Source organism: Geotrypetes seraphini, chromosome 19 (assembly GCF_902459505.1).
Source record: "Geotrypetes seraphini chromosome 19, aGeoSer1.1, whole genome shotgun sequence".
NCBI lineage: Eukaryota > Metazoa > Chordata > Amphibia > Gymnophiona > Dermophiidae > Geotrypetes > Geotrypetes seraphini.
The window spans coordinates 21532900-21559975 of record NC_047102.1 but is presented as its reverse complement, the minus strand read 5'-3'; the positions used below and the strand labels follow the sequence as shown (position 1 = coordinate 21559975).

Below are 27076 nucleotides of genomic sequence, written 5' to 3'. Positions count from 1 at the left end.
AGAGATGGTAACATAAGAACATAAGCAATGCCTCTGCTGGGTCAGACCTGAGGTCCATCGTGCCCAGCAGTCCGCTCACGCGGCGCCCCAACAGGTCCAGGACCTATAGAAACATAGAAATAGACGGCAGATAAGGGCCACGGCCCATCTAGTCTGCCCACCCTAATGACCCTTCCCTACCTTACTCTGTGAATAGATCCCACGTGTCGATCCCATTTGGCCTTAAAATCAGGCACGCTGCTGGCCTGTATAGTAATCCTCTATCTACACCCCTCTATCCCCTTTTCCAGCAGGAAATTGTCCAATCCTTTTTTCGAACCCCAGTACCGTACTCTGCCCTATTACGCTCTCTGGAAGTGCAATCAAGTGTCCACCACACATTGGGTAAAGAAGAACTTCTTAGCATTCTTTTTGAATCTGCCCCTTTCAACTTTTCTGAATGCCCTCTTGTTCTTTTATTATTCGAAAGTTTGAAGAATCTATCCCTCTCTACTCTCTCTAGGCCCTTCATGATCTTGTAAGTCTCTATCATATATCCTCTAAGTCTCCTCTTCTCCAGGGAAAAGAGACCCAGTTTCTCCAATCTCTCAGCGTATGAAAGGTTTTCCATCCCCTTTATCAGACGCGTCGCTCTCCTCTGAACCCTCTCGAGTAACGCCATGTCCTTCTTAAGGTACGGCGACCAATATTGGACGCAGTACTCCAGATACGGACGCACCATCGCCCGATACAATGGCAGGATAACTTCTTTCGTTTTGATTGTAATACCCTTCTTGATTATGCCTAGCATTCTGTTTGCCTTCTTAGCGGCCGCTGCGCACTGTGCCGTCGGCTTCATTGTCATGTCCACCATTATCCCAAGTCCCTTTCTTGGGTACTCTCGTTTAATAACATCCCTCCCATCGTATAGTTGTATCTCGGGTTTCTGTTTCCCACATGTAATACATTTCTCAAAGTTGAACTTCATCTGCCATCTCATCGCCCATTCTCCTAGTTTGTTCAAGTACCTTTGCAATTCTTCGCAGTCCTCTTTAGTCTGAGCTCCACTAAATAGTTTGGTGTCGTCCGCAAATTTTATGAATATATTAAATAGCAGCAGCCCGAGCACCGAGCCCTGCGGGATTCCACTCGTCACCCTCCTCCAGTCCGAGTAGTGGCCCATCACTCCTACCCTCTGTTTCCTACCCGCCAACCAGTTTCTGATCAATCTATGTACGTCTCCTTTCATCCCATGGTTCTTCAGTTTCCGGAGTAGGCGTTCATGGGGCACCTTGTCAAAGGCATTTTGGAAATCTAGATATATGATGTCTATGGGGTCTCCTTTGTCCATCCGTTTGTTAATTCCTTCGAAGAAGTGCAATAAGTTCGTTAGGCATGATCTCCCCTTGCAGAAACCATGTTGGCTGGTTATCAGAAGTTTGTTTCTTTCAAAATGTTCATCACTGTTTTCTTTTATCAGTGCTTCCGATATTTTCCCCGGAACCGAGGTCAGACTCACCGGTCTGTAGTTTCCCAGGTCACCTCTTGATCCCTTTTTAAAGATGGGCATAACGTTGGCTATCTTCCAGTCCTCCAGGATCATGCCTGTTTTCAGGAATAGATTGCAAATTTGCTGCAGTAGTTCCGCTATCTCCTCCTTTAATTCCTTCAGAACCCTTGGATGGATTCCGGACAAAAAGATGGTCCAAAAGACGAAAGTCATTCGTGACCTCCAGGTATCTCAGAAGGAGACACCTCACATCCAGAGACCGCAAAACACGGTCCTTGGACTTGGAACCCGATGGTACATAGGCGGGCAGATGAACTTACTGATTGACATGGAATGCTGAGATCACTTTTGGAAGAAAGTCCTCAAGAGGACTGCAGACTCGGTGATAGAAAAGGATCTCTACATGACAGTGCTTGTAAAACAATCTTGATGGTAAGATCCTTCAGAGAGATCTGATCCAGGGGCTTGTGGAGTGGGCGAGCCAGCCAGTGGAGAAACATGTTTAAATTCCAAGTTGGACAAGGCAGGCGAAAAGGAGGTCGCAGCCTCCCTGTCACCCGTAAGAAGCAGGTCACGTCCAGGTGAGATGCAAGAGAACCCGAGAGGAGCTGGACCCAAACCAGTGAGGCTCGCAATCTGAACACAGAGCGATGCTACCGCAAGGCCTTTCTGAAGGGAATAGACAGTAGATAAAGACAGGTTGTTCACCCTCTCCAAGGTAGAGAGAACAAGGCGGCACTCTCTGAAGTTAAAAGGGGATAGACTCCGTATGAATGTAAGGATGTTCTTCTTCACCCATAGAGTTGTGGAGAACTGGAATGCTCTTCCGGAGTTTGTTATAAGTGAAAACACGCTCCGGGGATTCAAGACAAGGTTGGACAAGTTCCTGCTGAACTGGAACGAACGCAGGTAGGGCCGGTCTCGGTTAGGGCACAGATCTTTGACCTGGGGGCCACCGCGTGAGTGGACTGCTGGGCACGATGGACCACTGGTCTGACCCAGCAGCGGCAATTCTTATGTTCTTAAATCAAGGAACTGCACCACAGAAGGAGCCAAGGGATCCACCTGAGCCCTCTCACACCAAGCCTGAAAGCACCTCCAGGCTTTCACATATGCTGACACAGTGGATGTCAGCTTACTTTGCAGGAGAATAGCCCCTAGCTGTCAAAGCTGCACGTTCAAGAGCAAAGCTGTAAGACCAAAGCGGTCTGGATCTTGCAGCGCTATGGGGCCCTGAGTGAGCAGCCATAGATGACAAGGAAGGCGCAGACCCCTCCCCATGCTCAACTGTACCAGGTCTGCATACCACTGTTTCCTGGACCAGTCCGAGGTCACCAGGATCACCTGGCCCTCGTGCAAAGACACTCGACGCAGAGTGCGCCCTATCATGGGCCACGGGGGGAAGACAGAGGAGCTCTCCCTGCAGCGAAGGCTACACCAGGGCATCCAACCTTTCACTGCTGACCTCTAGGCGGCGGCTGAAGAATCTGTCTGCCTTCTTGTTCTTAGCAGAAGCCATCAGATCAAAGGAAGACCGTCCCCACCACTGGATTATGGCTTCAAATGCTATCTTGCACAGGGACCATTCTACCGGGTCCAGAACCTGCCGACTGAGAAAATCTGCCTGGACGTTGTCTACACCCACCACATGAGCCGCAGACAAGGCCACCAGATGCTTTTCTGCCCATGATGCCCAGGCATCACTTGTACTTTGAAGGGATGCAGTTCTGAATCAGGGCAAGGTCGTTCTGAACCAAGGCAAGGTCAGCACACTGATCTTAGGTCTTGTGAGAGGATCTGAGGCCCTGTGGAAGTATGAATCCTTTCCCTCTCCCCTCCTGCCACGTCGACATTCAACCTTGTGACAGAAGGCTGAGGCATTCCCCCCTCCCTTCTTGTCACATTTACCCTTATCTTGTTCAACAATTCCTTATATGGGCAACAATCAGACTTTGCCTATGTGCAAAAGCAGACCCTGAGTTTGAGGCAATTAAGGGAGCTAAGATACTCAATAAAAAGGTGAGAGACCATCCATTAGGGTCGCCTCATTCAGATCTGAGCCTTGTGTGAAGCCTCATTCCTACAGTACTTTAAGTTATGTGTATAAGTCGCATTTGTTTTACTTCATGTATGTTACTTCTGTAATGATGCTTAGGAATAGGTGGTTGACAAACTTTTTAAATAAATAAATGGTCCAGGCACTGATAAAGTTCTTTACCTGTCCCTGCCCCATTCCTGCAAGCTCTGTTCTCATCTGCACAAGCCTTAAACACTTTAAAAATCATAAGTGTTCGAGGCTTGTGTGGTTAAGGCAGAGCTTACAGGAATGGGGCAGGAGCAGAGACAGGGACAAAACTTGTGGGGATGGGACGGGACAGGGAAATTGAATTCCTGCAGGGACAGCAAAAAATTTGTCCCCGTTATTCTCTAGTTAATAGCAATTTTCACAGTCCTTCAGTTAATAACAGTTATTAACAGGTAACAATGCAAATGAACTTATCTTCAGCGAATTCAGGCACAGGCTCCCACCCCAAGAGACAATGGCCACGCATTTTGCCTTGTGGCTGCCTCAGGAAAAGGGAGGGTAGAGCTTTCAAATCAGCACCCAAGTGCTCACAACGCCCACGGCAAGAGCATGTAAGTGAGCATTTAGGTGCCGATTTGAAAATTCTACCCTCACTTTCCTTGCGGCAACCATGAGGCAAAACGCTTGGCCATTGTCAATTGGGACAGGAGCCTGTGCCTAAATACGTTAAACATAAGAACATAAGAATAGCCTTACTGAGTCAGACCAATGGTCCATCAAGACCAGTACCCTGTTCTCATGGTGGGCAATCCAGAGCAAGCAGTGGATTCCCCCATGTCTTTCTCAATAACAGATTATGGACTTTTCCTCCAGGAACCTGTCCAAACCTTTCTTAAAACCAGCTACACTATCTGCTCTTATCACAACCACTGACGATACATTACAGAGCTTAACTATTCTCTGAGTGAAAAAAATTTCTTCCTATTGGTTTTAAAAGTAGTTCCCTGTAACTTCATCGAGTGTCCCCTAATCTTTGTAATTTTTGACGGAGTGAAAAATTGATCCACTCAGGATTTTGCAGACTTCAATCATATCCCTCCCCACAGCTGTCTCTTTTCCAAGCTGTAGAGCTCTAACCATTTCAGTCTTTCCTCATATGAGAGGAGTTCCATCCCCTTTACCATCTTGGTCACTCTTCTTTGAACCTTTTCTAGTGCCACTATATCTTTCTTGAGATAAGACCAGAATTGAACACAATACTCCAGATGAGGTCGTACCATAGAGTGACACAGGGGCATTATAATATTCTTAGTCTTGATAACCATCCCTTTTTTAAATAATTTCTAGCATCCTGTTTGCTTTTTTGGCTGCTGCTGCCACACATTGGGCGGAAGGTTTCATCATTAACCGCCTAGAACCATTCGTGGCGGTATACAAGAATAAATTATTATTATATTATTATTATACTAGTCTTTAAGCTCGTTACATTAATGGGTGCTAGAATAGATGTGTCTGTCTGTCTGTGTTTCTTTATCTCTCTCTCCTTGGCCGCTGTCTGTGTCCTTCTGTGTTCCCCCCCAGCAGCTCACTTTCCCTCTCCCTGTCTATCCATGGCCCTCTTCTGTCTTCCCCCTCCCCCTCCGAGCAAAGATGTCTGCCCCAGCACACCTCCCCCCAAAGCAGCCCCCTTTCCCTCTCCCTATCTCTCCATGGCCCCTTCTGTCTCCCCAGCACACCCCTCCCCCCAAAGCAGCCCCCTTTCCCTGTCTCTCCATGGCCCTTTCTGTCTCCCCCCCCCCAGAGAAAAGCTGTTTGCCCCAAGCACACCCTTCCCCCCAAAGCAGCCCCCTTTCCTTCTCCCCTTTTGTCTCCCCCAGCACACCCCTCCACCCAAAGCAGCCCCCTTTCCTCTCCCCATGGCCCCCTGTATTAATCCCCTTCTTACCCTCTCTCCATCCTGGTGTCTTCTGGCCTGCTCGTCTTCAAAGCAGCCTGCAATCGTGGTGGCCGGCTTTAGCGAACCTCGCAGGCCGCTCTCAAACTCAGTAGCACGTTCCCTCTGACGCAATCCCGTGCATCAGAGGGAACGTGCTACTGAGGTTGGAGAGCGGCCTGCGAGGTTTTTTAAAGCCGGCCACGATCGCAGGCTGCTCTGAAGAGGAGGATCAGCGGCGGCAGTGAGCGAGGGCGGGAGGTGTGTTCCGTGCCGAGGACGCGGGCAGGGAGAGAGCTTCTTGCGCTTTCGGTTGGTGAGTGAGGGCGGGAGGAGGGGAGTGGCCAGAATGTTCTCTGCCACCGGGTTCTAAAATGGAACATGGCCACGGATCACACACCGTGCAGGCAGCAGGGATCACGCTATTTTAACAGCGCATGCGTCGGTAAGCTTTTATTATATAGGACTAGCTCCAGATTGTCTACGATGATACCCAGATCCTTTTCATGGGTGCTAACCCCCAAGTTGGACCCTAGCATCCAGTAACTGTGATTCAGGTTATTATTCCCAATGTGTATAACTTTGCATTTGTCCACATTAAATTTCATCTGCCGCTTGGATGCCCAGTCTTCCAATTTCCTAAGGTCTGCCTGCAATTTTTCACAATCCACATGCGTTTTAATAACTTTGAACAGTTTAGTGTCATCTGAAAATGTAATCACCTCACTCATCGTTCCAATTTTCAGATCATTTATAAATAAGTTAAATAGCACCGGTCCTAGTACAGACCCCTGCGGCACTCCACTGTTTACTCTCCTCCATTGAGACAAATAACCCTCTGTTTTCTATCCGATAATCGATTCCTAGTCGACAACTGAACTTTGACACCTATCCCACGACACTTTAATTTTCTCAGGAGCCTCTCATGAGGAACTTTATCAAAAGCTTTCTGAAAATCTAGATACACTATATCAACCGGCTCACCTTTATCCATATGTTTATTCACACCTTCAAAGAAGTAAAGCAAATTGGTGAGGCAAGATCTCCCTCGGCTGAACCCATGCTGACTCCGTCTTATTAAATCATGTTTGTCTACATGTTCCACAATTTTATTTTTGTCCGGCACTGAAGTGAGGTTTACCAGTCTGTAATTTCCCTCCAATTTTCAGGTACTACAGATGATTTTAGCGATAGGTTACAGATTACTAACAGCAGGTCAGCAATTTCATGTTTCAATTCTTTTAGTACCCTAGGATGTATACCATCCAGTCCTGGCAATTTATCACTTTTTAACTTGTCGATTTGGCTTAGTACATCTTCCAAATTCACCGAGATTTATTTCAGTTCCTCCAAATCATCACCCTTGAAAACCATTTCTGGTTCAAGTAGATCTCTTACATATTGTTTTGTAAAAACTGAAGAAAATAATTAATTCAGCCTTTCTGCTATGGCCTTATCCTCCCTGAGCGCCCCTTTTGCTCCTTGATCATTCAACGATCCCATAGATTCCCTCACAGGTTTTCTGCTTCTGATGTATGTAAAAAAAATTGCTTTGAGTTTTTGCCTCTTTTGCAAGTTTGTCTTCATATTCTTTCTTAGCTGTCTTTATCAATGCTTTGCATCTAACTTGCCAGTGCTTGTGTTTCTTCATTCGGATCATTTTTCCATTCTTTAAAGGATTTTTTTTTGCTCCAATAGCCTCTTTCATTTCATCTTTTAACCACGCCGGCTCTCATTTCCTCTTCTTTCCACCTTTGCTGTTTCATGGAATACATCTGGTCTGGACTTTCATGATGGTATTTTTAAATAACATCCACATCTGGTTTACAATCCTAACCTTTGCAACTGATCCTTTTAGATTCTTTTTAAGCATTTTCCTCATTTTATCATAGTTGCCCTATCGAAAATTAAACGCCCCTACAGTAGATTTCTTTTGTGATGTTACTCCCCGTATCAGCTCAAATTTGATCACATTATGATCACTGTTTTCCAGTGGACCCAACGTAGTTAACTCCTGTACTAGGTCTTGCATTCCACTAAGGACCAAATCTAAAATAGCAGCTTCCTCTTGTCGGTTCCCGGACCAGTTGCTCCAAGAAGCAATCATTATGACATCTAGGAGTCTTACCTCCATAGTACTCCCCCATGTAAGATTTAACCAGTCAATGTTGGAGTAATTGAAATGTTGAGGCGATTGGTCTGTTGATTCTGTGGGCGGAGACTGGATGTGTTTAACAGCTTTGGCGTTTCACCACGCCAGAAGACCTTTGTGTTTGGATATTGTGTGTGCTCTGTACAGGTGATCCTGACTTTTCATCTCTGATGCAGAAAGACCTTAACCCCTGATGCAGCATAGCGAAACAGAGATTTCCCCGTCAGGTTCAATTTGCTGCGGTATTTCGGCGGTGAAGCACTGTGACAGTGCTTGGGAGACAGCCTGGACTCTACTGGCAGCTAAGTTTTCTGGGGGGTTTCTGCTCATTAAGCAATGTGGAAATTGTTGGTGACTTTTTGCTGAGGTGCAGATTTTTCCCCCAAAATTTGTTTTTGATCTTGATTTTGACGTGCTTTATACATACGGGTGGTTTTTCTCTGAGGGCTGCTACAGTGCCTTTTTTCCACCAATGTTTATTAACCACACGTGTGCAAGTGTTTTCATTGTTCTTGCTTTGTAAGAAGTGGAGTTCTTTGCCAGATGAAGCTCAACTGAGGCTTTTTCTCCACTTTCTTGTCTTTTTTCTGATTGAGTGACAGTATGCATGTTTGTATGGTGGTGCGGTCTTGCAGTGTCTCAGAGGTCCCTGTTGGTTCCATATAGGGCATAATTCTGATTCAGTGTAATTGAAATCACCCATTATTATATTGTTGCCCATTTCTTCAGCTTTCCTAATCTCTGAAAACATTTCTTAATCTGTCTGCTCATTTTGTCCCAGAGGATGGTAGTAAAACTGTACCTTTATATTCCTTCCCTTCAAACACGGAATTTCTAGCTATAAAGATTCCACACTGCTAACTATGTCATGCAGAATGTTTATTTGATTCAATTCCCTCTTTAACATATAGTGCATCCCCCCCCCCTTCAATTTGATCTACTCTATCCTAGCGATATAATTTGTAGCCAGGTAACACAGTATCACATTGATTGTCCTCCTTCCATCAGTGCTATATACTCTAACTCTCCTATTTAATTTTTAGGCTTCTAGAATTTGTATACAGACACTTCAAATTGTTTTTACCTTGCAACAATAGGCTGCTGAGAAGATAGGGAAAATTTGAGTCTTTTACTCTACTTTCCACTTAAACTCTCTGGGCTTTCTTTCATCATTATTGGAACCTCTCTATCGAGACTCCCTAAATATCCTGTTTCAATAGTAACATAGTAGATGACGGCAGATAAAGACCCGAATGGTCCATCCAGTCTACCCAACCTGATTCAATTTAAATTTTTTTTTTTTTTTTTTTCTTCTTAGCTATTTCTGGGCAAGAATCCAAAGCTTTACCCGGTACTATGCTTGGGTTCCACCTGCCGAAATCTCTGTTAAGACTTACTCCAGCCCATCTACACCCTCCCAGCCATTTTTTTTTTTTTTTCCTTCTTAGCTATTTCTGGGCAAGAATCCAAAGCTTTACCCGGTACTATGCTTGGGTTCCACCTGCCGAAATCTCTGTTAAGACTTACTCCAGCCCATCTACACCCTCCCAGCCATTGAAGCCCTCCCCTGCCCATCCTCCACCAAACGGCCATGCACAGACACAGACCGTGCAAGTCTGCCCAGTAACTGGCCTTAGTTCAATATTTAATATTATTTTCTGATTCTAAATCTTCTGTGTTCATCCCACGCTTCTTTGAACTCAGTCACAGTTTTACTCTCCACCACCTCTCTCGGGAGCGCATTCCAGGCATCCACTACCCTCTCCGTAAAGTAGAATTTCCTAACATTGCCCCTGAATCTACCACCCCTCAACCTCAAATTATGTCCTCTGGTTTTACCATTTTCCTTTCTCTGGAAAAGATTTTGTTCTACGTTAATACCCTTTAAGTATTTGAACGTCTGAATCATATCTCCCCTGTCTCTCCTTTCCTCTAGGGTATACATATTCAGGGCTTCCAGTCTCTCCTCATACGTCTTCTGGCGCAAGCCTCCTATCATTTTCGTCGCCCTCCTCTGGACCGCCTCAAGTCTTCTTACGTCTTTCGCCAGATACGGTCTCCAAAACTGAACACAATACTCCAAGTGGGGCCTCACCAATGACCTGTACAGGGGCATCAACACCTTCTTCCTTCTACTGACCACGCCTCTCCCTATACAGCCCAGAATCCTTCTGGCAGCAGCCACTGCCTTGTCACACTGTTTTTTCGCCTTTAGATCTTCGGACACTATCACCCCAAGGTCCCTCTCCCTGTCCGTGCATATCAGCTTCTCTCCTCCCAGCATATACAGTTCCTTCCTATTATTAATCCCCAAATGCATTACTCTGCATTTCTTTGCATTGAATTTTAGTTGCCAGGCATTAGACCTTTCCTCTAACTTTTGCAGATCCTTTTTCATATTCTCCACTCCCTCTTCGGTGTCTACTCTGTTACAAATCTTGGTATCATCTGCAAAAAGGCACACTTTTCCTTCTAACCCTTCAGCAATGTCACTTACATACATATTGAACAGGATTGGCCCCAGCACCGAACCCTGAGGGACTCCACTAGTCACCTTTCTTCCTTCGAGCAACTTCCATTAACCACCACCCTCTGGCGTCTGTCCAACAGCCAGTTTCTGACCCAGTTCACCACTTTGGGTCCTAACTTCAGCCCTTCAAGTTTGTTCAACAGCCTCCTATGAGGAACTGTATCAAAGGCTTTGCTGAAATCCAAGTAAATTACATCTAGCATATGTCCTCGATCCAGCTCTCTGGTTACCCAATCAAAAAATTCAATCAGGTTCGTTTGGCACGATTTACCTTTTGTAAAGCCATGTTGCCTCGGATCCTGTAACCCCTTAGATTCAAGGAAATACACTATCCTTTCTTTCGCAACACTTCCATTATTTTTCCAACAACTGAAGTGAGGCTCACCGGCCTGTAGTTTCCTGCTTCATCCCTGTGACCACTTTTATGAATAGGGACCACATCCGCTCTCCTCCAATCCCCAGGAATCACTCCCGTCTCCAGAGATTTGTTGAACAAGTCTTTAATAGGACTCGCCAGAACCTCTCTGAGCTCCCTTAGTATCCTGGGATGGATCCCGTCGCTTTGTCCACCTTCAGTTTTTCAAGTTGCTCATAAACACCCTCCTCCGTGAACGGCGCAGAATCTACTCCATTTTCTCGTGTAACTTTGCCAGACAATCTCGGTCCTTCTCCAGGATTTTCTTCTGTGAACACAGAACAGAAGTATTTGTTTAGCACATTTGCTTTCTCCTCATCACTCTCCACATATTTGTTCCCAGCATCTTTTAGCCTAGCAATTCCATTTTTTATCTTCCTCCTTTCACTAATATATCTGAAAAAATTTTTATCTCCCTTTTTTACATTTTTAGCCATTTGTTCTTCCGCCTGTGCCTTCGCCAAACGTATCTCTCTCTTGGCTTCTTTCAGTTTCACCCTGTAGTCCTTTCTGCTCTCCTCTTCTTGGGTTTTTTTATATTTCATGAACGCCAACTCTTTCGCCTTTATTTTCTCAGCCACTAGGTTGGAGAACCATATCGGCTTCCTTTTTCTCTTGTTTTTATTGATTTTCTTCACATAAAGGTCCGTAGCCATTTTTATCGCTCCTTTCAGCTTAGACCATTGTCTTTCCACTTCTCTTATGTCCTCCCATCCTAACAGCTCTTTCTTCAGGTACTTTCCCATTGCATTAAAGTCCGTACGTTTGAAATCTAGGACTTTAAGTATCATGCGGCCGCTCTCCACTTTAGCCGTTATATCAAACCAAACCGTTTGATGATCGCTACTACCCAGGTGAGCACCCACTCGAACATTAGAGATACTCTCTCCATTTGTGAGGACCAGATCCAATATCGCTTTTTCCCTTGTGGGTTCCGTCACCATTTGTCTGAGCAGAGCCTCTTGAAAGGCATCCACAATCTCCCTACTTCTTTCCAATTCCGCAGAAGGAACATTCCTGTCCGCATCCGGCAGGTTGAAATCTCCCAACAGCAGAACCTCCTCTTTCCTTCCAAACTTTTGGATATCCACAATCAGATCCTTATCAATTTGCTGCGATTGAGTCGGAGGTCTGTAGACTACACCCACGTAGATAGAAGTTCCATCTTCTCTTTTCAGAGCAATCCATATCGCTTCTTCCTCTCCCCAGGTCCCTTGCATTTCGGTTGCTTGGATATTGATCTTTACATAGAGAGCTACTCCTCCACCTTTATGACCATCTCTGTCCTTCCTAAAAAGATTATATCCCGGTATGTTTGCATCCCATCCATGTGATTCACTGAACCATGTCTCTGTGATAGCAACAATATCTAGATCTGCCTCTAATATCAGGGCTTGCAGATCATGAACTTTGTTGCTTATACTGCGAGCATTTGTGGTCATCGCTTTCCAGCTATTTTTCAGCGATAATCTCCTTTTTTGTATGGATTTTTGTGTCGTTTCACTTTCCGTTGCAATACTAAGAAATGAGTTGCTGATATTGCTTATGTTGCAGCCTTTACTACTATCACATCTTTTCTTTTGCCGGGGGTGGTCTCTATAATTGTCCTTCGTACATACACCACCCCCACCTTCTAGTTTAAATGCCTAGAAAAATATTGTCTAAATTTCTCTGCAAGGTTTCTTTTTCCTGCTGTAGTAATATGTAGCCCATCAGTGCAATATAGCTTCATGTCTTCCATGTATTTCCCCATCCTCCTATGTACCTGAAGCTTTGAGCCATCTATTAAAGTCCTCTGTGTTTTTCACTCTTTGCTCTCCTTTTCCATATGAAGGCAGTATCTCAGAAAAAGCTAAAGTCTTTACAAAAGGTTTCACGCCCTCACCAAGCTCCCGAAAAGCTTTCTGTGCTGCAAGTGTGGAGTTGTTGGCCAGGTCATTTGTTCCCAGATGGATAACAACATCAGTGTTAAAATCCTTAGTTTCTTCCTTAATTATAGTCAGTATTTGCCTGGATTTTTTGTGCTTTTTTATATTTTTTTTAGTAAGAAACAGGGAGAAGAGAAATTAAGCAGATATAATGCTGAAAACCAGTCAAAAGAACAGAATATGAAATGCTGAGTAACTTAGCTTTTAGATGTTTACAGGGCAGCCTTGTTCACAGCAATAGTATCCTCCAAGGATACATCACACCAAACCATCTGCTCCTGGGCGAATGTCAGCTTTCCCCTACATCTCAGTTTAAAAGATAAGTTTACACTATTACCTGTTAATAACTGCTACTAACTGTAGGAGTGTGAAAATGGCTACTAACAGTTTGCAAATACTATTAACATTAGGAGTGCTACCATAACAGCCTGCAATTGAAAACTGTGACTAATAGTAGGGCTTTTGCATTGCTATTCAAATATTTACTATTAGCTTGAAGGAGATTTTTATGCCGATGAAGTTATTTACCCTCTAATTAAATTAGGGTTCCTTCCCTAATGGGGTTCTGAGGATTTTCCTCATTTCAACAGTGTGATGTAGGTTGCTGCCTTGTTTTCATAATTTGGCTCACAGCTTTTTATGTTTTTGTATGTGAGATCCTAGCTGTGTGGGTGATTTATACAGTGAACCCCACTATTTAACTTTCTCCATTGAGAATAAGGAGTTTCCAGACAGCGGACAAAGGTCTGATCCAAAAGCTTATGAAGCGGAAGCTTGAGAGATTCAGCCGGAGTTTGAGGGAGATGCATGGTCTCGAGATATTCCTTGGAGAACTTCCAGCCAGTATCAAGTTGAATATCCAAGTCAACCGCCATCTGATGCAGAAAAGAGGAAAAAGACAACTGATCTGCTAGAGCCTGGCCTCGAGAAGGACTCAAGGACGTCGAGGCAGCTTGGTCCACCGAAGAAGGAGATCTGGATGGAGAAAAGGAACCCACCGGGTCTTCGAGCTCCTGAAGTGGAAGGGTCGATGAAGTCGGTGGAGAAAATTGAAGAAAAGGCTGCTTCCGATGAGGTGAGGCATGCCTGGATGAATGCTTCGAAGAATGCCTCGATCTGTGATGAGAAGTGTGTCTCGAAGCAGGCCTCGATGATCGAGGAGAACATGTCCCAGTCGAAGCCTCCAGAGAATGGATAGGGCTGGAGGCTGTGGAACGAAGCAGTGGAGGCTGAGAGGAGGAACCTCAATGCACTCGCAAAGACTCTGCTCCTTGCTTCGAGTGTGAGGGTTCCAACAGAGGCACTGGCAAAGAATCTGCTTCTTGCTGTTCATGCCTAGATGCCAGACCAGACACTCGCAAAGTCTCTGCTCCCTGCAAAGAGTGTGCATAAGGCTGAGACATAGGAGGCGGTTTGACCTCGCGGGAGACCTCAGTATGCCCAGGCTGGATTTGTGAGAGAAGCTTCGGCCCCATAGTAGTAAAGAGCTGAATGAATTGCTTCTCTATCAAGGTCTGGAACGAAGCCAGCAAGGATGGATCCGCGTCTCCAACGGGACCACCTGCACGGGCCTCGTGTTCTCTTGAGGAAGTGTGAAAGTGCTTGGACTTAGAAGCCTTAGGCACTTTAAGCACCACCATACCACCGGGGGTATGGGCTGCTGCCCTATCTGACCTGAAGAGACAGAGGAAGGCATCGCAGCAGGTGTCAAAGACAGAGCCGGGACAAACGAGGCAGGTTTGATGAGGCTCGGAGTAGAAGCTGTGGAAGCCGGAAGAGCTTCGGATGAGGTCGAGGGCGAAGCACCCTTCGAGGTCGAAAGCTCCATTGAAGACTCCATGCTGAAGAGCTGCTCCCACAGGATGCAACGACGCTTGAAAGCACGAGACTTAAGTGTTGAGCAAGGCCGGCACAATTTTGGGAGATGTTGAGGCCCAAGACACCGAAGACAGCGTCGATGAGGGTCCGTGAGGGAAATTGTGCGCTGGCACTTTGAACACTTTTTAAAAACAGTTGCAGGCCGGGACTGCAGGCCGGGACATAGGCCGAAAAAGTGTCGCCAGAAGATCAAAGCGGCGGGGCTGCAGCCACAAGGCCTGCCCGGTAGAACGAACGGAAGAAATTTTTTTTTTTAAAGAAAATAATAAAACGGTGACAAAACCGCGGACTGAAGAAGGCACAAGTGAAAACACTTCACGCAGAGAGTCGAAGACGGACTTCTCGGCTCCGCGGAAAAGTAAGAACTGAGGAGACGCGCCCTGCCCTGGGCGGGAAGGCACTCGCACACGCGCGGTGCGGGCGACTCGAAACTTCGAGTTTCTTCAAGCAAGTCTACTTGTGAGGCGTCCGCATCGAGGCTCCGTCGGATGACGTCACCCACTTGTGAGAATACCTGCCTGCATGTCCTGGGATAATCCCCGTTCCCATGCAGACCTCTAGTCCGCATCCTCTCCCAGGCAGGACCTCTGAGCACCACAGACTTAAAAAAAAACCACAGGGTGGGGTCAAGGTCCCTTTTGTACATTGCAAGGAGAGATCATTTAAATTCCGAACATAATAAAATTAAGCAGAGCAGAAAAGAAACCTTTTCAATTCACTTGCAGAAGGAAACACTGAAGGAAGGAGGAAGAGTCGAACAATGTAGATCAGTTCACAACCAGGGGTATAAAACCTATTGTCTGGAATCCTTTGCACTACAAACAGATTTAGGGCAGAATGCACAAAGCTCCAACACCATGGTAAAAAAAAGCACAGTTACTTACCATAACAGGTGTTATCCAGGGACAGCAGATATTCTCTACATGTGGGTGACGTCATCCATGAAGTCCCGTTGCGGACAGCTTTTCAAGCAAACTTGATTGAAGATCTCAAAGTTTGCTAGTGCTGTACCACGCATGCGTGTGCCTGCCCGCTCCACTAGAGGGCGCGTCCCCTCCTCGTGGTCTTCAGTTCAGATAGCTAGCAAAGAAGCCAACCCGGGGATGTGGGAGGGTTGTGATAATATCTCCCTGCTGTCCCTGGATAACACCTGTTACGGTAAGTAATTGTGCTTTATCCCAGGACAACCAGGCAGCATATTCTCTACATGTGGGTGACCTCCAAGCTAACCAAAAAGGGACGGAGGGAAAGTTGGCAATTTATGAAAACAGATTACGCAAAACCGACTGACCAAATTGGCCGTCACGTCTGGAAAAAGCATCCAGACAATAGTAAGAGGTGAAGGTATGAACCGAAGACCAAGTGACGGCCTTGCAGATCTCCTCAATAGGCGTGGACCTGAGGAAAGCGACAAACACCACCATTGCTCGAACTTTATGCCCCGTGACCTGACCGTGCAGCGAGAGACCAGCCTGAGTGTAGCAGAAGGAAATACAAGCAGCTAACCAGTTGGACAAGGTGCGCTTGGAAACAGGACGCCACAACCGATTAGGATCAAACATAGAAACATAGAAACATAGAAATAGACGGCAGATAAGGGCCACAGCCCATCTAGTCTGCCCACCCTAATGACCCTCCCCTACCTTTCTCTGTGAATAGATCCCACGTGTCTATCCCATTTGGCCTTAAAATCAGGCACGCTGCTGGCCTCAATCACCTGTAGTGGAAGACTGTTCCAGCGATCAACCACTCTTTCAGTGAAAAAGAATTTCCTGGTGTCACCTCGTAGTTTCCCGCCCCTGATTTTCCACGGATGCCCTCTTGTTGTCGTGGGACCCTTGAAAAAGAAGATATCTTCCTCCGCCTCGATGCGGCCCGTAAGATACTTGAACGTCTCGATCATGTCTCCCCTCTCTCTGCGCTCCTCGAGCGAGTATAGCTGTAATTTGTCAAGCCGTTCTTCATATGGAAGATCCTTGAGACCTGAGACCATCCGGGTGGCCATTCTCTGCACCGACTCCAGTCTCAGCACATCCTTGCGATAATGTGGCCTCCAAAATTGCACACAGTATTCCAGGTGGGGCCTCACCATGGATCTATACAATGGCATAATGACTTCCTCCTTACGGCTGACGAAACCCCTTCGTATGCAACCCATTATTTGTCTTGCCTTGGATGAAGCCTGCTCCACTTGATTGGCAGACTTCATGTCCTCACTGACGATCACCCCCAAGTCTCGTTCTACTACCGTTTTTGCTAGGATCTCGCCATTAAGGGTATAAGACTTGCATGGATTTTGGCTGCCCAGGTGCATAATTTTGCATTTTTTGGCATTGAAGTTGAGTTGCCATGTCCTAGACCAGCGCTCCAGCAGGAGTAGGTCGTGCATCATGTTGTCGGGTATTGAATCTTTGTCTGTTGTGCATTTGCCCACTACATTACTTAGTTTGGCGTCATCGGCGACAAGGACAAGAAAAGTTCAGGATCCGTCCGATGAGACTAGGTACGATGTAGGTAGAAAGCCAACGCCCGCTTACAGTCAAGAGTGTGAAGCGCCACTTCCCCAGGGTGAGAATGGGGCTTAGGAAAAAAACACCGGAAGGACAATAGACTGATTAAGGTGGAAATCCGAAACCACCTTAGGCAAGAACTTAGGATGAGTACTAAAGACCACCTTGTCATGATGAAAGGCAGTAAAAGGGGGGTCCACAACCAGAGCCTGCAGTTCACTGACCCTGCGAGCAGATGTGAGAGCAATCAGGAACATCACCTTCCAAGTAAGGAACTTCAGATGGGCCCTATCCAGGGTTCAAATGGAGGTTTCATCAATTGAGCAAGAATCACATTAAGATCCCTTGGAGGCTTGAGAGGAGGATGGACATTCAAGAGGCCCCTCAGGAAGCGAGAAATCAGCAGAAGTAGCCGATGAAAGGCAGCAATCGCACTGAGATTAACTCTAATAGAAGCCGTTTTAAGCCCAGACCGAGACAAATGAAGCAAGTACTCCATCACTGAGGACAAGGAGGCAGACAAAGGCTCAACGCGTTGGGAAACACACCACGCAGCGAATCTAGACCACTCCTGAGAATAACACTGCCTAGTGGAAGCTTTCCTAGAAGCTTCTAGAACATCGCACACTGACTGAGAAAACCCCAGGGAGGAAGTCAGGTGGAAAGGAACCAAGCCGTCAAGTGCAGAGACTGCAGATTGGGGTGCAGCAGTGAACCCCGACTCTGAGACAGCAGAGACGGAAATTCAGGCAGCAGAAGAGGTTCCCGGACACTGAGTTGGAGAAGAAGAGAGAACCACGGCTGCCTGGGACACCGAAGCGCTATTAAAATCATAGCAGCGTGCGTCGATCAGAGGTGCACGAGAGTTTTCAGAATCAGAGGAAAGGGAGGGAAGGCATCGAGATACCTGCCCGTCCAATCCAGAAGGAAAGCATCCGCCTCGAGATGATCCGGGGAGTAGATTCTCGAAAAAATGCGAGGCAACTTGTGATTGAGGGGCGAAGCGAACAGGTCTATCTGCGGAGTCCCCCATCGAGCAAACACCTGACGCAGAATCGAGGAATGGAGCGACCACTCGTGCGGCTGAAGGAGGCGACTTAACCTATCTGCCAGGCAGTTTTGCTTGCCCTGGATGTAGACCGCGCAAAGGAAGATGTTGTGGCGTATCGCCCACTCCCAAAGCCGAAGAGCTTCCTAGCAGAGCGACAGAGAACCTGTACCCCCTTGCAGCAAGGGTCACATCCAACCAAGGACCCTGAGTCCGAAAGCCGTCGAGATGAGCCCCCCAGGCATACGCCGAGGAGTCCGTTGTTAGGACTTTCCAAGGCGGGGGCACGAGAAAGAGTAAACCTCTGGAAAGATTGGAAGAGTCGGTCCACCAACGGAGCGAGTGTCTCAAGGAGGGAGTCACCGCAATGTGCTAAGATACGGGATCCTGATCCTGCCTCCACTGGGACGCCAGAGTGCACTGAAGCACCCGGAGGTGCAGCCTGGCAAAGGGCGTCATATGAACGGTGGAGGCCATGTGCCCCAAGAGGATCATCATCTGCCTGGCCGAGACCGAAGCCCTCAGAGAGACCTGTTGACTGAGCCGAACGAGGGCGGCTTGCTGAGACTGAGGCAGAAACGCCCGGAGGCGAACCGTGTCCAGCACGACTCCAATAAACTGCAGGGACTGAGAGGGGCACAACTGGGACTTTGGGAAACTGACCTCGAACCCCAGATGCTGAAGGAAGGTAATAGTCTGACAGGTCGCTGAGATAATCTCCTCCCTCGACGGTGCCTTGATTAGCCAGTTGTCAAGGTACGGGAACACCTGAAGACCCCGAGACCTCAGGGCCGCCGCCACCACCATGAGGCATTTTGTGAAGACCCGTGGGGATGAAGCGAGTCCGAACGGGAGGACCCGATATTGCAGATGAAGGTCCCCCACCCGAAAGCGAAGAAAGCGTCAAAAGGCCGGGTGAATCGGCACATGAGTGTAAGCCTCCTTCAGGTCTAGCGAACACAACCAGTCCCCCTTTTCCATCAAGGGATATAAAGTGGGAAGAGAGAGCATGCGGAACTTCTCCTTGACCAGGAACTTGTTCAGCCCCCAGAGATCCAAAATGGCGCGAAGGCCCCCGGTCTTTTTGAGAACCAGAAAGTACCGGGAGTAAAACCCGTAGCCCCGCTGACAACAGGGGATCTCCTCCATCGCCCGCAGGCGAAGGAGGGCCTGAGCCTCCCGGAGAAGCAGGGGAAGCTGCGCGCCGCTCGAAGGATACTCTCTGGGGGGCCTGTCCGGAAGTGGAAATGGAGCGAATACCCCTCCCTGATGACGGAGAGGATCCAATTGCCCTCAGTGATCAGAGCCCAGCGGTGAAAGAAAGCATTGAGACGGCCCCCGATAGGCAGAGGAGAAGGCTCGAGGGTGGAGGAGGCCAGCCCCCTCCTGCCGAGACAGTCAAAAGGACGAGGCCGGCTTGGCCGCAGCCGGGATCTGAGGCTTCGGAGGGGCCCTCTGCTGCTGTTGGCGCCTCGTCGGAGGTCTAGAAAACACCGGCATCGATTTCTGTGGGTAGCGCCGAGGAGGCAACCTATACAATTTGGGAGGAGCAGGCTTCGCCTTGGCCCGTACCAGGGAGGTAAAGGAGCGCTCGTGCTCCGAGAGGAGCTTGGTGGCCGCCTCGATGGAGTCATCAAAGAGTTCGTTGCCCAAGCACGGAAGATTTGCCAACCAGTCTTGCAGGTTCGGGTCCATATCAACTATGCGTAGCCACGCCAAGCGACACATGGCCACAGCAAAGGCAGAGACCCTAGAAGAAAGTTCAAAAGCATCATACAAAGTCTGGAACATGTAAAGCCAAAGCTGCGAAAGGGTATCCAGAAGCCGGCGGAAATCCACACGGCGGTGGACCAGCAAGTCTTCCTGAAAAGACGGCAGAGATTTAATGCACTGCTTAAGATAGGACGTGAAAGTAAAGTTGTAATTAAGGACCCTGTTAGCCATCATAGAATTTTGGTACAGGCACCTGCCAAACTTATCCATAGTCCTGCCCTCCCGGCCGGGCAGGACAGCCGCGTAGACCTTAGAAGGGTGAGACCTCTTGAGGGAAGACTCCACCACCAAAGACTGGTGGGAAAGCTGAGCCTTCTCGAACCCTTTACAGGGGACTGTCCAGTACCGAGACTCCATTTTAGACGGAATGGCCGGGATAGCATACGGCGTCTCTAGGTTGCGGAAAAAAGTTTGTTGCAACACCGGATTCAAGGGGAGCCGCAAGGACTCCTTAGGATAGGGAAGTTCCTCCAAATATTCCTTGGTATATCGGGAATCAGACTGTAGGTCCAAATTCAACACCTTCCCCATGTCCAGTACAAATCTGGTGAAAGAAGAAGGCTTGCTCTCAGACCGCCCCTCAAGGGGGGAGGTCGAGTGAGACTGCAAAGCAGCAGAAAAAGAAGGGGAAGCCTCCCGGGAGTACTGCGCAGGCATGTCAGTGTCAACAAGCACTGAGGTCGAAGAAGCCCCACTGAAAGAACGGGGGGAGGTCGAGAAGGGGATAGAGGGGTATAGAGGATTACTGTACAGGTCCTGGACCTGGACCTGTTGGGCCGCCGCATGAGCGGACTGCTGGGCACAATGGACCTCAGGTCTGACCCAGTAGAGGCATTTCTTATGTTCTTATGTCAGCTTGCGCTTAGAGGTCCCCGCAAGTGAGGACCCAGGGATCCGAGGCACCGAGGACCGACGATGCCACGCCCCCCCCCCGGAGGGTCCCGGAAAGGTCCCGACACCAGTGCCCCACAGGAAGGAGTCCGAGACCGCACCGGCGACCGCCGGAGACTCGGATCAGACAACACCAGGTCCGAGGCTTTAATGGACCCTGTAGTGCGAGAGCCCGGCGACCTACCCCGCCTAAGGGAGGAATCCCTGAGCTTCTTTGCTAGTCTCCGGGACGAGGGAGAAAGACGCCTCGACCGGTGCCCTGAACAAGGCCGAGCAGCGGGGTAACCCCGCCACGAAGGAAGCAGGGAGGAGTCAGATGAGGACAGACGCCGAGACCGACGCCCCTTGCCCCGAGAACCCTCGAGGCGATGCTCAGGCTGGTCCGTCGCGAGCGAGGTCGAGGACGGGGCAAGCCGAGCCAAAGCAGAGGAGAGCTGCAAGGAGATGATAGCCTTAAGCATATCCTCGAACATCGGCACCGAGACCATATTTGGCCCTACCAGTGCGGCAGTGCGCTCCACCGGGGCCGACCTCGAGGAAGAGTATTCCCTTATGGTGGAGGCACGCTTGGAGGCCTTAGCAGGCGATTTCGTCGAGGCAGTCACCGCCTGGACAGTCAGAGACTCCGAGGAGGGCTTCTTATGTAGCTGAACTGAACCTGAAGACAGAAGAGGAGACTTACCTGCGGTGGAGGACTTCGAGGCCGTGGCCATCGAGGTCGAGGGAGATTTTCCCGGAACCGAGGTCTTCGAGGCCGACGTCGAGACTGGGGCCGAGATCGGGCCCGAAGGCAGATCAGTCTCCATAGTGAAGAGCTCCACAATCTGCGCTCGACGTCTCCTGAGAGCCCGAGGCTGGAGGGTAGCGTAATGAGGGCAAGAGCCCGTAGGATGGTCGACTCCGAGGCACAATATGCACCAGCGGTGCGGGTCAGTGATCGAAATCACCCGACCGCACTGAGTGCACTTTTTAAACCCAGTCAAGGGCCAGGACATAAGTCAAAAGAGAGAGCCGCGGCCAAGGCAAACCGGGAGCCCCCGATATGCCGAAACTCGAAAACTAGTAAAAACAACAAAAAAAGAGCACAGCGGCTCCCAAACTGAGTAAAAATAAGAAGCCGCGGTGCAAGAAAGGCACGTAGAAAAAGCGCAGAGAGAGACAGGGCTTTCTGGCTCCGCAGAAAAGTAAGAACTGAAGACCACGAGGAGGGGACGCGCCCTCTAGTGGAGCGGGAAGGCACACGCATGCGTGGTACAGCATTAGCAAACTTTGAGATCTTCAATCAAGTTTGCTTGAAAAGCTGTCCACGACGGGGCTCCGTGGATGATGTCACCCACATGTAGAGAATATGCTGCCTGTTTGTCCTGGGATAATACCATGATAGAAGCATTTTTTTTTACTGATGAGGGTCACCAGCATAATAGCATGCAAATTACATTCAACACCAGTAAAAGGGGGAGGAAATGTGCCTGGTGCATGTTCAAAAGAGCACATTGCTAGGCACATAGCTCCTCCTACCCCATCTATTAGTCCCATAAAATGTACAGTACTCCCCTCACTTATTCATGGTTTTTTCATCCGTAAATTTCCCTTGCTCAATCACGTTTTTTCTTGTATTTTCATGACGAGAATTAATTTAGAACCATATACTGAACAGTAATTCTTATTGTCATTACAGAAACTTACTGATACTGTACTCCCGATTGCTGTCTTGTTCTTCCCCATGTACAGTAGTCGTTTCTTCATGGTGGCAAGGAAGATTTTACTGTACATGTCTGAATTGCAGCTTCAATGCCATTTCTATTAACTTTGAGAGTCCGAACCATACTGTCTAGGGATCCCATGCTTCAATCATCCCTTGTGAGCTAAATTTACATATACAAAATGTCTGGAAGCACAGTGGCCAGTCATTATTGATGAGAACACACATTCTACTCTATTTAAATTTGATTTGGAGGGCACATTTAGTCATTTTAGCAGCACATCCAATATTCACAGTTTTTCAAAATTTGCAGGTGGTCTTGGAACGGAATCCCTGTGAATTTCAGGGGAGTACTGTACATGCTTTCCCCATGCAGGCAGCCTGACTACATTTTACAGTCCTTAATTATGTATTTTACTCACCCTGAAATAAGAAAAGAGCACTATCTACCCCTGCTTTCAGGAAGGATGCATCTTCTCCCTTTCAGTGGCTCAAAAATCCCCTCCCACCAGTCTATAGACACCACGCTCCTGAATGCTAGAAAGGGGAAGGATATCTCCACCCCTGTTCCCATACATGATTGGAGCTGGCAGACATGCCTGGGCTCAAGCCCTGCTTCTTGGTGCTGCCCTCCAGTGCACTATGGGATAGAAGTGAAGTTGCACACGTGCCCACAACTTGCACCTTCCTCACGCTCTTACACTGAAGCGCCCACAGGCTTCTCTCTTCTGCTGAGCATATGTGATGTGATCACTAGCTCCAGTGTCTACTGGTGAAGGTAAGGGTACAGCTGGCTATCAGGAGAACTTGTGCTTTGCTACTAGAGCAGGGGTGTCAAAGTCCCTCCTCGAGGGCCGGAATCCAGTCGGGTTTTCTGGATTTCCCCAATGAATATGCATTGAAAGCAGTGCATGCAAATAGATCTCATGCAGATTCATTGGGGAAATCCTGAAAACCCGACTGGATTCTGGCCCTCGAGGACCGACTTTGACACCTGTGTACTAGAGGGTACTTTGGATGAAAGGGAGCTAGATGTAGGCTGGTTTATTTTTGTGTTTTTTTAATCAGGCACAGCTACTGTGCGAGTGCATAACACACACACAACTACTAGCAGCTCCAGAGCTGCTGGAAAATGTCAATCATTTAGGGGTCTGGGGGGCATTGCAAGAACAGCTCATTTAAATACTAGTGAGCTCCTTGTGGTGCATTTGCATAGGGTTCTCAGTGACTGCTAAGAGGATCAGTAGTAGCCAAGGAGAACCTTTTTGGACATCAGAAGGATGGTTTCCATGCCAGTAAGACTGCTTTAATGAGTCTTACTGGCACAGATACCTTTTGTGCATGGGGGATTCAGTCCCTTAAACAAGGATTAAGGCTAGCCAGTCTGTTTTTTTCTTTTGTTTTTTAACCTGGAGGCTACATGGGGATCTACACCCAAAAAGCTGTATGAGCAAAGGGGTGGGAGGATAGGGACCTGCACCTCTTGAGCAAGGTCCTGTGGGATTGAGCCAACGTCTCACCCAGAAGCACTAAGAAGTCCACAACTGGGTATGTACTGAAACTGTGACCTGGGAGTGGCGTTGGGACTAGCTCCCTGTCCTTTCCTGCCCAGGCCCTCCACCTTTGCTGCTAGTCTTCAGTGAGCCTTTTCCCCTGTGGGGCCACTGGAATAAACTGTATTTTTCCCTACCTTCAGCAGGTGGTAGTGGAACTAGCTCCAAAAATTTTATATACTACCTTTCTGTGGCTACAATCAAAGCAATTTACATACATACATGTACTCTTTTTGTACCGGGGTGACGGAGAATGAAGTGACTTACCCAGAGTGATACACATTTTTAATAATACCTTTTCAATTATGCAACTTAATACTTTAATCAAAAGTATCAGCTAAAGTCACTGTTGCTGGGGTAAAGTCACAAACAGCAGAAGCTCACGCTGGATCACAAATAAAACATAAGAGCAACACCCCCCCCCAAAAAAAAAAAAACCAACAACAAAAAACCCAAATACTGTACAAAAAAAATGCTCTGCCCATATTTCATAAGTGGGAGTCAGTGGAAGAACTTTTTGAGGTCGAGCACTAGGCCACAATCTCTCCACTACTTTGCACTGACAGATGTCAAGGGGGTGGGACGGGACAAACTTTCTCCCCGCTCGTCCGCCATGTTTGTTTGTTTGGCTTCAGAGCGAAAGCGGAGCCACCTGCACCTGCCCCGCTCGAGCGCCCCCAGGTGGTCGTCACCTCACCTCACCCCACCCCACCCCTCCCCCTCTCCCCTTCCCCACAGGAAGTCATCTCGCCTCTGCCCTACGCCAAATAGCCCGCTGCAGAAGCGAGCGGAGAAAGCGCCGGCGCAGGCGCCTCCTCCCGCCAAACTCTTCCCCTGACTGAAGCCTCTTTACCTCGCCACCAAGGCCGACGGCCGGCGCCCTGCGGGGGCTCTAGGTCGCCGCTTCCCGGGCGCCAACCTACTTCATTAGGCTCAGCACACTCACCGGCAATGGCTCACCAAAACCCATCAAAAAAACCATCCCCATCCAAGATGGCGGCGGTGCGAAAGCGAGAGAGAAACAGCTGCGCAGTAGCACAATCCCTCCGCCGTTCGCTGAATCCTTCCGCCGCCGGCAGCGCTCTCGCTCTTTGCCCCGGTCGTTGCCCGAAGAAGTAGTTCTTCCGCCGTCAGATGGCCCTTTAAAGTTTAAAGGCTGGCAGCGGCACGGAAGGAAACTTACTCCACACAAACAGCATGAAAAATCAAGCAATAGAGGGACACTATACAGTACAACATTGGCATTAAAACTCTCCTTCCATCATGTATAACTTTATGACACCCCCCTCCCAAGGCAGTGGGTTTCTGACAGAGCTTGAGAGAAATTGTGTGGCAACCATATTAATCCACTCTTGGAAGGTAATCGATGAGAAAATGAAGCCAGCTAGCAATATGTAAGAGTAAAACATCACCGATCCGATCATGGAGGAAGGCAAGCAATTCACTAGATCAGAAAAGAAACAACTCTCCTGCCCAGAAATATCTGTATGGAGATTACAACCCCATTAAAATAAATCTAAATTAATAGAAAACTCTAAAATAACTGTCCTACTACAAGTAAATAAAAAAAATAATAATAAGTATAACCGGGCACTGGTAAACCTTTCCAGATCGAAATACTAAGCAACCCATGGAACTTCAGACTTACCTTCATGTGATGGATAAGACCATCCATGAAACATGTGTGCTGGACGCCAAGAAAGGATAAATTACAGGGATGAATGGTGTACACATATGCTGAAGGAGGGTAGGGGGGATGGACATCTCGCACATGGAGGATACTTACCATGTATGATAGGACTTGAAAATGCTGGATGTGCCATAGGGATGCCACAGGAGGAGCAGAACTATACACATGGTTTAAACCTGTGGAGATACAGCAGTGTACAAACTGTTATCACAGCCTGACCCTTGAGCTAAATATGAAACACATACTAAACTATACTAATCCAATTACCTACCAACTGAACTTTGTGGAGTATGAAGGGAGGCCACACTTCTGGACAGCATTATGGTCTGCAGAGCCTCACCATGTCTAAGGATCTCCTTCATAATCGCCTGGTTCTGCCTCTGGAGATCCATAATAACATTATTCTGATCATGGTTCTGCCTCTGGAGATCCCACATAGCATTAGTCTGTGTACACATCTCCTAGCTGTATGTCTGCATCGCTGTGATCATGTTATCAAAATTATAACAACACAATAAAGTGTAACCCTACGGACACTGCAGTTGCTAATAAGTCCAATGTAAAATACAGTCTATACTTGGCTAACTGTTTTAGTCCTCAGGGAGAGTGTTTGGCCTTGAAGGACTAGTGAAATAGATCAAAAATTACACTCTAATGAGAAGAAACCCCTCGAGATGCCCTAATGATTATATAATATCACATAAATTAGCTATAAAGTGCATGTGAATATTTCAAAAAATTAATGAGGACCATGGAATAACATAGAATAATAAGAAAACTCCCCAAATGCTCAAATCATCAAAATTCATGAGAATACATATAAATAAATGTCTAAAAAACACACATTTAATTATGCTGAAAATAATGCTAAGAATGATATATAAAAGTAGAAAAAGAGAGAAGTAAAAAAGTCCTATAAAAAGTTCATATTTCCTCATAACAATTCATATATTACTCATAACAGTTCATCACACAATTCATCTTTCTATAAAACAGTTCATAATGCAACTTCATTCGTTGAACATTTTCATCAGAAACTGTAATGCACAAAAGAGTACTTAGCCAATCCTGTTTCAAAAAAGTGCTACCACTCAAAGAGTACTTAGCCAATCCTGTTTCAAAAAAGTGCTACCACTCAAAGAGTACTTAGCTCGATCCTGTTTCAAAAAAGTACTACCACTCGACAGAGCTCCATTTTGTCGTCTTCGTCAGGAGTGGAAGATACTCGAGTTAAATTGACCAAAGGACAGAAAACATTTCAAATCTATGGGCTCTGACTTCCAAAGCGTGAAAAAATTAAACAATCACTGCGGAATTTTTTGAAATATTCACATGCACTTTATAGCTAACTAGCTGATGCCCCTGCGTTGCACGGGTATTTAATTATAGCAATAACACTGTAAATGGATTCAAATAAAGATACTTTATAGTGGTGAATGAAAATATTTTTTTACAGCTTAATAAAAAGTACAATATTCAAATTATAATGTGAAATATTTGACAAAATGAATACAATACAACTAACGCAAAACGTGATTATAAACAACAATTTTAGTTT

At 47.3% G+C, this 27076-nt stretch overlaps 1 protein-coding gene across 2 annotated transcripts in view; it reads right to left on the bottom strand.

The window, feature by feature from the left end:
- Positions 1 to 24903, bottom strand: part of KMT5B (lysine methyltransferase 5B) — a 258170-nt gene extending 233267 nt beyond the window's left edge. The window contains exon 1 of one of the 2 annotated variants that reach the window (XM_033928243.1): positions 24775 to 24903. The gene's annotated coding sequence lies outside the window, so the exon portion shown is untranslated. Of the gene's footprint in view, positions 1 to 24681 lie in introns of both variants that reach the window. The other variant, XM_033928244.1, reaches the window with a different exon arrangement.
- Between the last annotated feature and the right edge of the window lie 2173 nt (positions 24904 to 27076).